The sequence below is a fragment of the Macrotis lagotis genome, chromosome X, assembly GCF_037893015.1.
Source record: "Macrotis lagotis isolate mMagLag1 chromosome X, bilby.v1.9.chrom.fasta, whole genome shotgun sequence".
NCBI classification, from domain to species: Eukaryota; Metazoa; Chordata; class Mammalia; order Peramelemorphia; family Peramelidae; genus Macrotis; species Macrotis lagotis.
The window spans coordinates 580058472-580067917 of record NC_133666.1 but is presented as its reverse complement, the minus strand read 5'-3'; the positions used below and the strand labels follow the sequence as shown (position 1 = coordinate 580067917).

The 9446-nt window shown below is 35.8% G+C and overlaps 1 protein-coding gene across 1 annotated transcript in view; it reads left to right on the top strand.

Annotated features, from left to right (window-relative positions):
* The window catches only part of SAMD12 (sterile alpha motif domain containing 12), a 506789-nt gene that overhangs the window by 330987 nt on the left and 166356 nt on the right, over positions 1 to 9446 (top strand). The gene's annotated exons all lie outside the window — the stretch shown is intronic.

Sequence of the window (9446 nt, the reverse complement as noted above, 5' to 3'; positions counted from 1 at the left end):
ATACTTCATTGTCTTTATTCCTGTATGGTTTTGCATAAGTTACTTAACTTCTAGAAATCAAGAGGTGAGAAGGTAGTATAAATGTATAAAAATGAAAGGTTTTATTATGATTAAATGGTTATTAGATAATAACAACCAAATTTCTGCCCTGGCAGAGATCTCACCCTCTGACCTAGATGCCATGATTACAATTTCTTGTTGTCATTTCAGTCATGTCTGACTCTTCATGACCCAAATCTAGGTTTTTCCTTTGCAAAGATATTGGAGTGGTTTGCCATTCCCTTCTCCTGTTCATTTGACAGATGAAGAAACTGAGGCAAGCAGAATGAGATGGCTTCCCAGTTTTACATAACTAGTAAAAGTAGCTGAGACCAGATACTTACTGAGGCCAGATACTCTCTTCCTGAGAACCAGTATCAAAACTTACATCATATGACCCCAAGTCCAGTGCTCTTTTGCTTTACCAGATATATAACAAATCCTGAATTGGGTGATAACAATAGGGATTCTACATGTTCCCTTCATAGGAAGTATCAAATTGAGGCAATTTCTTTGGAGAAACAAATTTAATATTTGCCATACAATTAGAGAAATGATCTGATATGAATAAAGATAGAAAAATTTATATAAATATGGCAGAAAAATGATCCAGGGTCCTTTCTGACTCTATATTACAGTAGGAATTGCCAATGTCTTATAATAGCTAGGTGACCAAATGTGCTTTTTTTTAGTATGCTTTATTTTATTTTAATAGCATTTTTTCTAAGTGCATATAAAGATAGTTTTCAACATTCATTTTTTATGACTATGAGTTCAAGTTTTTCTCCCTCTTTACTTCCCCTCATCCAAGATAACAAGTTCTCTGATATAGTTTATAGACATATAATCATTTAAAACATATTTCCAAATGATGACCAAACATGTTAATGAAATTTCAAAAATTGCCCATAGAAGTTATATGTTCTCTTTCTTCTCTATTTAGCCCTGGTTAGAGCTTTGGTCAATTATAGTTTTCATACCCACAAATAACTCAAGATAGGGAAATTTTGGACAATGTCCAGAAGCAAACAATAAAAATTATTACTGTTTGAGAAATAGTACCCATGAGAAATACTAAATGAATTGATTTATTTAACTGTGAAAAGAGATGGCTCTGGGATAATTTTTAGAAATTTTCAAAGGATACTCTATGGGTAATGAAAACTTATGTTTCTTCAGCTTTCTCTTAAAACTGAAGAGTTGAGAAGAGGGTTAGAATAACAGCAACTGGGATTTAGGTTAAACATTGGAAAGAATTTCCACAGCATGAAAATTATCAGCTTATAAATAGTGTAGTGTCTTATATATATTTTTAAATTTTTATAGGTTATATGATTGGTAGGATTTAGGGACAAAATTCTTAATTTGAGATCAATAAACTTGATTTTTATTTTGTGAAAAGTACATTTTTAAAGTTGAGCTTTCTTTGTCATCCTTTATATTTTATTTTATGTATTTAAAAACATTTTTCTGAGAAAGGGTCCACTGTTTATCACCAGATTGTCTTAGGGGTCTAATGTACAAAAAGGTTAAAAACCCCTGATTTAGAATTAAAAGGACAAATGAAGACTGTATCTTCATTTTATATATGAGAAAACTAAAGATAACTAATTTATGTTTATATTGTAAGTGATAGAGATGTGTGAATTCATAACCATCAGTGATTCCTAATTCCTTTCCAAGGCACAATTGTCAGGTATGAAACCAACATTAAATAATTGTGAATCCCTTCTATAACATAAGTTATAACTTAGAGGAGAAAAATAAAAAAAATTCAAATTAACCAATATTCATGATTTTAAGTACTGTGAAAGCTCTCCTATGATGCCTCATCACTGTATGTTGGTGTCTCTGGGTTCTAGAAGGTCATCTCAGCAGCAAGTTCTAGAAGGATCTACCAAGCTGGAAAGGTTTCAGGTACAGGCCTGGTGATAGACTACTTGATTTTGTCCAAAATCATTTAGAAGAAGGTCATGTCAGTGGTAGAAAGATGAATGTTGTAACTTTAACAACTCCTAAATATTATTTCCTAAAATATAACAAACTTATAATCTACATCAATAAATGTAGTATTTATACTTAAAATACTGAAAATAGTGAAGAATTATATACAAGGTTCCATTCTAAGTGCTGAGGGAAATATAAATTTTTATCCTCCTTAGAAATTTATTTTTAAATAATATTTTATTTTTCTCAAATACATGTTAAAGCAATTTTTAACATTTTTTAAATTTAAAAGTTCAAAATTCCATCTCCCTCTCTCTCTTTGTTCTCCTTGTTTCCTGAGATAGTATCTAATATGGGTTATATATGTATTCACATATTAGTCACTTTGGGAAGGAAGGAAGGAAGGAAGCAAGGAAGCAAGGAAGGAAGGAAGCAAGGAAGCAAGGAAGCAAGGAAGGAAGGAAGGAAGGAAGGAAGGAAGGAAGGAAGGAAGGAAGGAAGGAAGGAAGGAAGGAGGAAGGAGATGGATAGTATATTTCCTCATGAGTCCTTTGAGATTGTTCTGGATCATTATATTACTGAGAATAGCCAAATCCTTCACAATTCTTCATCATGCAATATTGTTATTACTATCTGGGTAGAACTTTCTCCTGGTTTTGCTCACTTCACTTTGAATCAGTTTGCATGTCTTTCCAGTTTTTTTTTAAATCATCCTACTTGTCATTCCTTATAGAACAATAATATAGAGATATAATATTAATTAAGAATTGGCGCCTGCCTTCAAGGAACTTACAGGAAAATAGAGCAGTCACTTACTGCAGAATGGGTCAAGCTCCAGTTCCTTTTCCTTCCAGAAAGAAGAGAGAAACAGTAAGAGGGACCCTTATGTTGGCATATAATGAAAAGTTATAATGAGGGAATGTAACAAATTACAACATTGATCTAAGTTTCCTAATATGACTTTTAATAGAAATAAATGTAAAATATTTCTCTTCAGTTCATAAAATTAATTTTGTTTTTTTTTTAGTTTTTACAAGGCAATGGGGTTAAGTGACTTGCCCAAGGTCACACAGGTAGGCAATTATTATCTGTCTGAGACTGGATTTGAACTCAATTCCTCCTGACTCCAGGGCTGGTGGTCTATCCACTGCACCACCTAGCTGCCTCCATAAAATCAAGTTTGTAAGTTGGAGAAAGCATGGTTAAGTAGCAGGGTTTTTTTTTTTTTATTTTTCAGTTACAAATTATCTCTCTTCAGTCCTTCATCACCCTTTGAGATGGCAAACAATATGACATCCATATACATATGAAGTCATACAAGGCATATTTCCTTAACAGTTTATCTGAATAAGATCAAATAGTTTTTTCATTGACTTCAAGTTCTCTGAAAGTCATCATTGTGATATACCAGTTAATAAAGTTAATATAAAGTATTTAATGCAGTTTATTGCATTGAGAGGCAATATCCATAACATTGTATCGAGAGGTAACATAGATAACAGTTCCATCCTGATCCAATAACACATGAAATACTGCGTTTAGCTCTGAATTCCACATTTTAGGATAGAGATTGAAAAGATAGAGAGCACCTAGAGAAGTTAGCCAGGATGTTGAAAGACTCCGAATTCATGTCACATGAGGACTGAAATTTAGAAACCGGAATATTTATTATGAAAAGAAAAGATGGAGGAGAAACTAAATTGTCTTCAGATATTTGAAGGACTGACCTGGAAAAAAAAGGAATTAGTTGGGGTTTTTTTAGTTTGAGCCCAGGGGTGAATGTTGCAGAGAAAAAAATTCAACAAGACAAAAAAAAAACAAAACAAAACAAAAAAAAAACAACCTAACAGAAAAGATTGCCTCTGGAAGCATTGAATTTCCCCTCACTAAAGGTACTCAAGAAAAGGCTGGACATCCACCTGTCAGATGTAACAAGAGATAATTAGGGAGGATTCATATACACAGATTACCTAATCTCTTCCAATCCTAACCTCCAACACTGGGTGATTCTGGAAGAAAGGACAGTGGAATTAACCTTAGCTAAATTCCCCATTCAACTAGGTAAGACCCTAGAATTGTAGTGATCACAAAACTCTTATAAAGTAAGCAAGGGAGTGTCTCTGTAAGAAGCAAAAATAATTTTTTAAAAATATGCTTTTGGCAACACCTCCAAGTCATAACTTCTTGAAAGCAACTGGAGGGACAGATAGGTGGCGCAGTGGATAGAGCATGGACCCTGGAGTCAGGAGTACCTGAGTTCAAATCCAACCTCAGACACTTAATAATTACCTAACTGTGTGGCCTTGGGCAAGCCACTTAACCCCATTGCCTTGCACAAACCTAAAAAAAAAAAAAGAAAGAAAGTAACTGGAGATGTCAGTTGAGAGAGGAATAAGTCTGCACTGAACCCTTCTGAGATTGTTCCTGAACTCATATATCCATCCCTAGATAACAAAATTCCTCTGTTGGTCCTATGGATTTCTATAAAAGTAAAGAAGTGGACAGCAATGCCCAAGAGCTCCAAACCATTAAAAAAAAAGTCTAACATTTATATAGTGCTTAATACAAATGGGGCACTGTGCTTAAGTACTTCACATTGCTCTCATTTGGTTCTGGAAGATAGATGGTATTAATTTCCCCTTTTTACAGGTAGGAAAACTGAGGTAAAGACAGGTTAAGTAACTTGTCTAGGGTCACACAACTAATAAGTATCTGAGACCAGATTTGTGAACTTCCAGACCCAGCAGTCTGTCCCCTGAGCTACCTATCTACCCCTGGAAACAAAAACAAGAAGTCTTGTGTTGGTTTAATGATGGTTTAACAGAAATGTCACCTATTCACTGCTGAAGGGAGGGGGATGGGAAGAGAAGGTGGAACATAATTTTTTAACTTAAAAATATTCGTGTAATAATGGATGAAAATTAATTAATTAAAAAATAAATTTCACCAACCATTTGGTCAATAGATACTTAAGTGTCTTTTATGTGGCAGGCACTATACTAAGCACTGAAGATATCAAAAGAGGCAAAAACAAAAAGCAGTCCCTACCCTCAAGGAATATGCAATCTAATGGACCAGAGAGCAAGATCATCATCACACATCAGACTCAACTGAACCAGGGATCTATTGGAGACCTTTTTTAATGTGATCTCAGTGGAAACAGGGAACAGACTAGGCATACCTAGAGAAAATGACTAGCATATTGACTAAATAAAACACATCCTCCTGTGCAATGTATTTTAGGAAAGGAGAAAAATGGAAAACTTGAAACAAGCTGAACAACCCATTACCAGATGCCAAGTTCTGCCACTGAACTTACACTAGTCACATTTTAGCTTTTGAGTTATTCTTTCACTTTTAGACACCATCTTGTTTACCTGCAGAGAATCAGTGAAGATGCAAGAGGGATTTTTAAAAGCAGGATTAAGGTAAATAAATGCATGGATATATTAGTTGTGACAAATGAAGTGGGGTTAATTGACTCATGTAGCTATTTCTTAACCAAAAGATAATTGGGGAGTATTCATATACACAGATTACCTAATAAATGAGGGTAAATAGTTTTACAATTGTATAGTGCAGCATGACTGCTTAATAATTAGACTGCTCAGACAGATGAAAATATGTCATGTCCTCTCTGCACATAGATGAATGAAAATGGACCTGACGATCCTTAAAAGTCATCCTTGGTATTCTTGATTTTTTAGATTGAAGATTTGTCTAGAGAATAACAAATGTCAGAGCCCTGTTGCAAAGAGTATTGATTTTGCCATTGCCAATCTCAACCAATCAAACACAGATGCCTTCTTGCCAGTAAGTGATCAGTGGCCACAAACCTTGAAAACTCTTTAAGCCTCTTTTAGGTACCCAAACAGGCATTCCATATGTAGTTCAAGATGAATGCTTATTTCCTTTATTAAAAATTGTCCATCTGCATCTCATAACTATACATTTGGGTTTTTGCTGGGGCTTTCACAACATATTGGGGAATGTCTTATATTTTAGCAATCTCAAAAATTGATTTTTTTGGTGTTTCTTTTCCCCCATTCCTGGGAGACAAATGGTTACTTTCCAAGGTGAAACTCCCTGGCGTGAGGAGGCAATTTGCTGGTTAACACTAAAGAAAAAAGAAGCAATTTGAATTGTTTTGGTCTCTGACTTTGGACATATTATCAGTAGGGTGATTTTAAAAAGAATTACCTAAAAACCCTTGCTCCTTTTAAATCAATTATGACCAGATGCAGATAAATCCATCTTTTTGCATTTCCTGTCTAACTCCAAATCAGTGGTTCCACCTTTAACAAAAAAAAAACCCCATCACCTAACAAGTCATTCATCTACATGGGTGGGGAGTCATTTGTGTGCCTGCGGCAGTGCACTCTGATGTTACTTTATTGAAAGGACCAAAATAGCGACTTTCTAGTTGTTTTTCATGTTTGATTTGCTTCTCTGTAAATTTGATATAAAGATGGTTATGTTAAGCTAATTACACCTTGGCTTTTTTATTTTCTGCTGCTAAGTGGAATCACGTAGAAGGCGCTTTTACCCCCCAGAAGAATGGAACATTTGACCACAATTACCATTTTTACATTAGACAAAGCACCTCGCTGTCTGTTACAGAAAGTGATTTATTAGTGCACACACCATGGCCGTGCAGTGTCTAACTAGCCACTAAGACATGGACAGTCACACAGTATGATGCCTGCAGAATCAAATTATATTTGACATCCAGTACAAGTCCCAAGACACCATAATGTAACACCTTAATACCTCTTTGGGAAAGAGGGAGAGATGGAGAAAGCTCACCAAAATGAGAATTCCAGCATGGGGTTTTCAGCCCTGGGCTCCTCATATTTTGGCACTCTTTTAATGGTTTCAAACTGTTTTTCTTTTTTTTATGTTTCAAGTGCATGTTTCAGTCACAAAAGCATAGGCGGCAAGACCCCTTACAAGGTCAAACCTTAAGAGGATCTCAAGTAGATTCTGATCAGAGAGATGTCTTTGGTATAAAAATAGACTAACCCTCCACTACTGACTAGGGGAACCTGTCCTCGGGAGATAGGGCTCCTCTGGGATGATGATTTGAGGCAAAACCAGTCCTTAGAGAATTTTAGCTCCAACTTGTTCCTTATGGGAAAACTGAACTCTTCCTCTACTTCTCAATACTGCCTTGATCACCAAGCACAGTTGGTAGTGAAATAGTTAATTCATCTCCCAGCTATATTTTTTTTGTAAAACCAATTTGATACCGTGTAGCAGGGTGCTGTTATTGAAAAATTGAAGCACCAGGTGTGATTAAATAAGATCACACATTTCATTCTTTCTTTAATTTCACATTTCTCTTCAGCAGCTGTATCCCAGAGCTTTCCATAGAGTAAGGAAGTACCTTGTGGTGAGGCGTGTTATTTTTTTTTAGCCTGCCCATTTCAGTGATGTAAAATGTTTTCAAAGTAAGATACCTCATTGGACTGGTGTGAAAAAACCTGTTTACTCCCCAAGTTCTATTCCTAACATATTGTCTTTGAAGCTGTTTTTTTTTAATGAGAAGAGCAATCGAAGAGATAGGATAGGAGTAGAAAGAAAATAGTAAAAATAAATAGCAAATGATTCATTTGCTCTTCTTTCCAATATTTCTGGTCCTCCATTCCCCTTCCTTTCCTGAAACCATGACCATAAAACAGTTCATAAACCTTAAAGAGATATTTTAATGTCAAACATTAATGCTACTACTAAGAAGGTGGAAAGGGAAAAAGAAAGTAAAAGGTAAGAGAAAAAAAGCATTTGTGAAGTTCCTTCTATTTGCCAAGGGCTAAGCACTTTACAAATATTTAATCTCCACAACAACCTTGGCAAACAGAGCTATTAGTTCACCTATTTTATAGAAGAAACAGAAGCAAACAAAGATTAAAATGACTTGCCCAAAGTCACACAGTCAGGAACTGTCTGAAGCTGTATTTGAACTCAGCTCTTCCTGACTAAGGCCAAGAATTCTATCGTGGACCACTAGTTAGAAAAAGCCAGAACCCAATTCTACCCCCCTCAAACTAGCTAGCTGCAGACCCTTAGTCAGAGGCCCTAGCCTCTTTGGACCTCAGCTTTTTTCTGTCTTAAATGAGAGATTTAGATAGAATGATCCCTGGGGTCCTTTCTTGATCTGATATCCTCTGATTCTATCTGACCTCGTCTGTAGAGCCTGTTTCGAATCTCCCAAGAAGCACAGATTTAGACTCCAGTGACCTGGCCTCATGGCATTCTGAAATAGGAGAGTTACTTTTTCTTATCACTTCTCTGTCAGTAAGAGCCACCTGAGATGCATCCTTTGAAGTGAACGAAGATGGAAAGTGGCTGACCCTGCTCAGCCTTTCTTTATGTTCTTCCCTCGTAGGCAGGATTCATTGTACATAATAATGCAGCATCCCTATATGTTACAGTACTCCACATTCCCTCCAACAGGTTCATACCCGCATCCCTCCACCTTTAGAAATAAATCAGTAAATTGATGGTCATCTTCCTTTCTCCCTGCCCCACCATTACAGTAAGATTATGAAATCATCCTGTTTACATTATTATGAGCTACTTGTCCCATCTATTTTTTAAAAAATTTTCATCCATATGCACATGCATATTCCTATCCCCCTGCCCTCAGCAGCAAACAGTCAGGTTAGCATTGTACATACATATTTTGATAAACATGTTTACAGATTAGTCATTTTTGGTGTAAGGAATTAGAATTAAGGGAAAGAAATACATAAGATAATTTTTTATGAAGTGTTCATTAGATTCTGAAGGGTTGAGTTTTTTGTTTTGTTTTGTTTTGTTCTCCTCCTCTGGATTGGGATAACATTGTTCTTAGACAGTCTAATACAGTTTCCTAGCTCTCTGAACTGCTGAGAGGAGCTGCTTCCATCAAGGTTGATCATATCACAATGTTGTTGTTAATGTGTACATTGTTCTCTTGGTTCTGTTCCCTTCACTGGGTATCAGATCCTGTAAGTCATTCCATTCTCTAGAGTCCAACCAATTGCGGTTTCTTTTAGAATGATAGTATTTCATAGTATTCATGTACCATAACTTGTTTAGCCATTCCCCAATTGATGGGCATCCCCTCAATTTCCAATTCTTTGCCACAACAAAAAGAGCTGCTATGAATATTTTAGAACATGTGATTTTTTTATGAATTCTTCTGGATATAGTCCTAAAATTGGAATTGCTGGGCAAAGCGTATGAACAGCTTTATTGCTCTTTGGGCATAGTTCCATATTGCTCTCCAGAATGGTTGGATCCATTCACAACTCCACCAACAATGCATCAATGTCCCAATCCTCCCACAACCTCTCCAACATTGTTCATTTTCCCTTTCTCTCTTCTTGGCCAGTCTGATAGGTATGAGGTGATAACTCATGATGGTGTTAATTTGCATTTCTCTAATTAATAATGACTTGGAGCATTTTTCATATGAT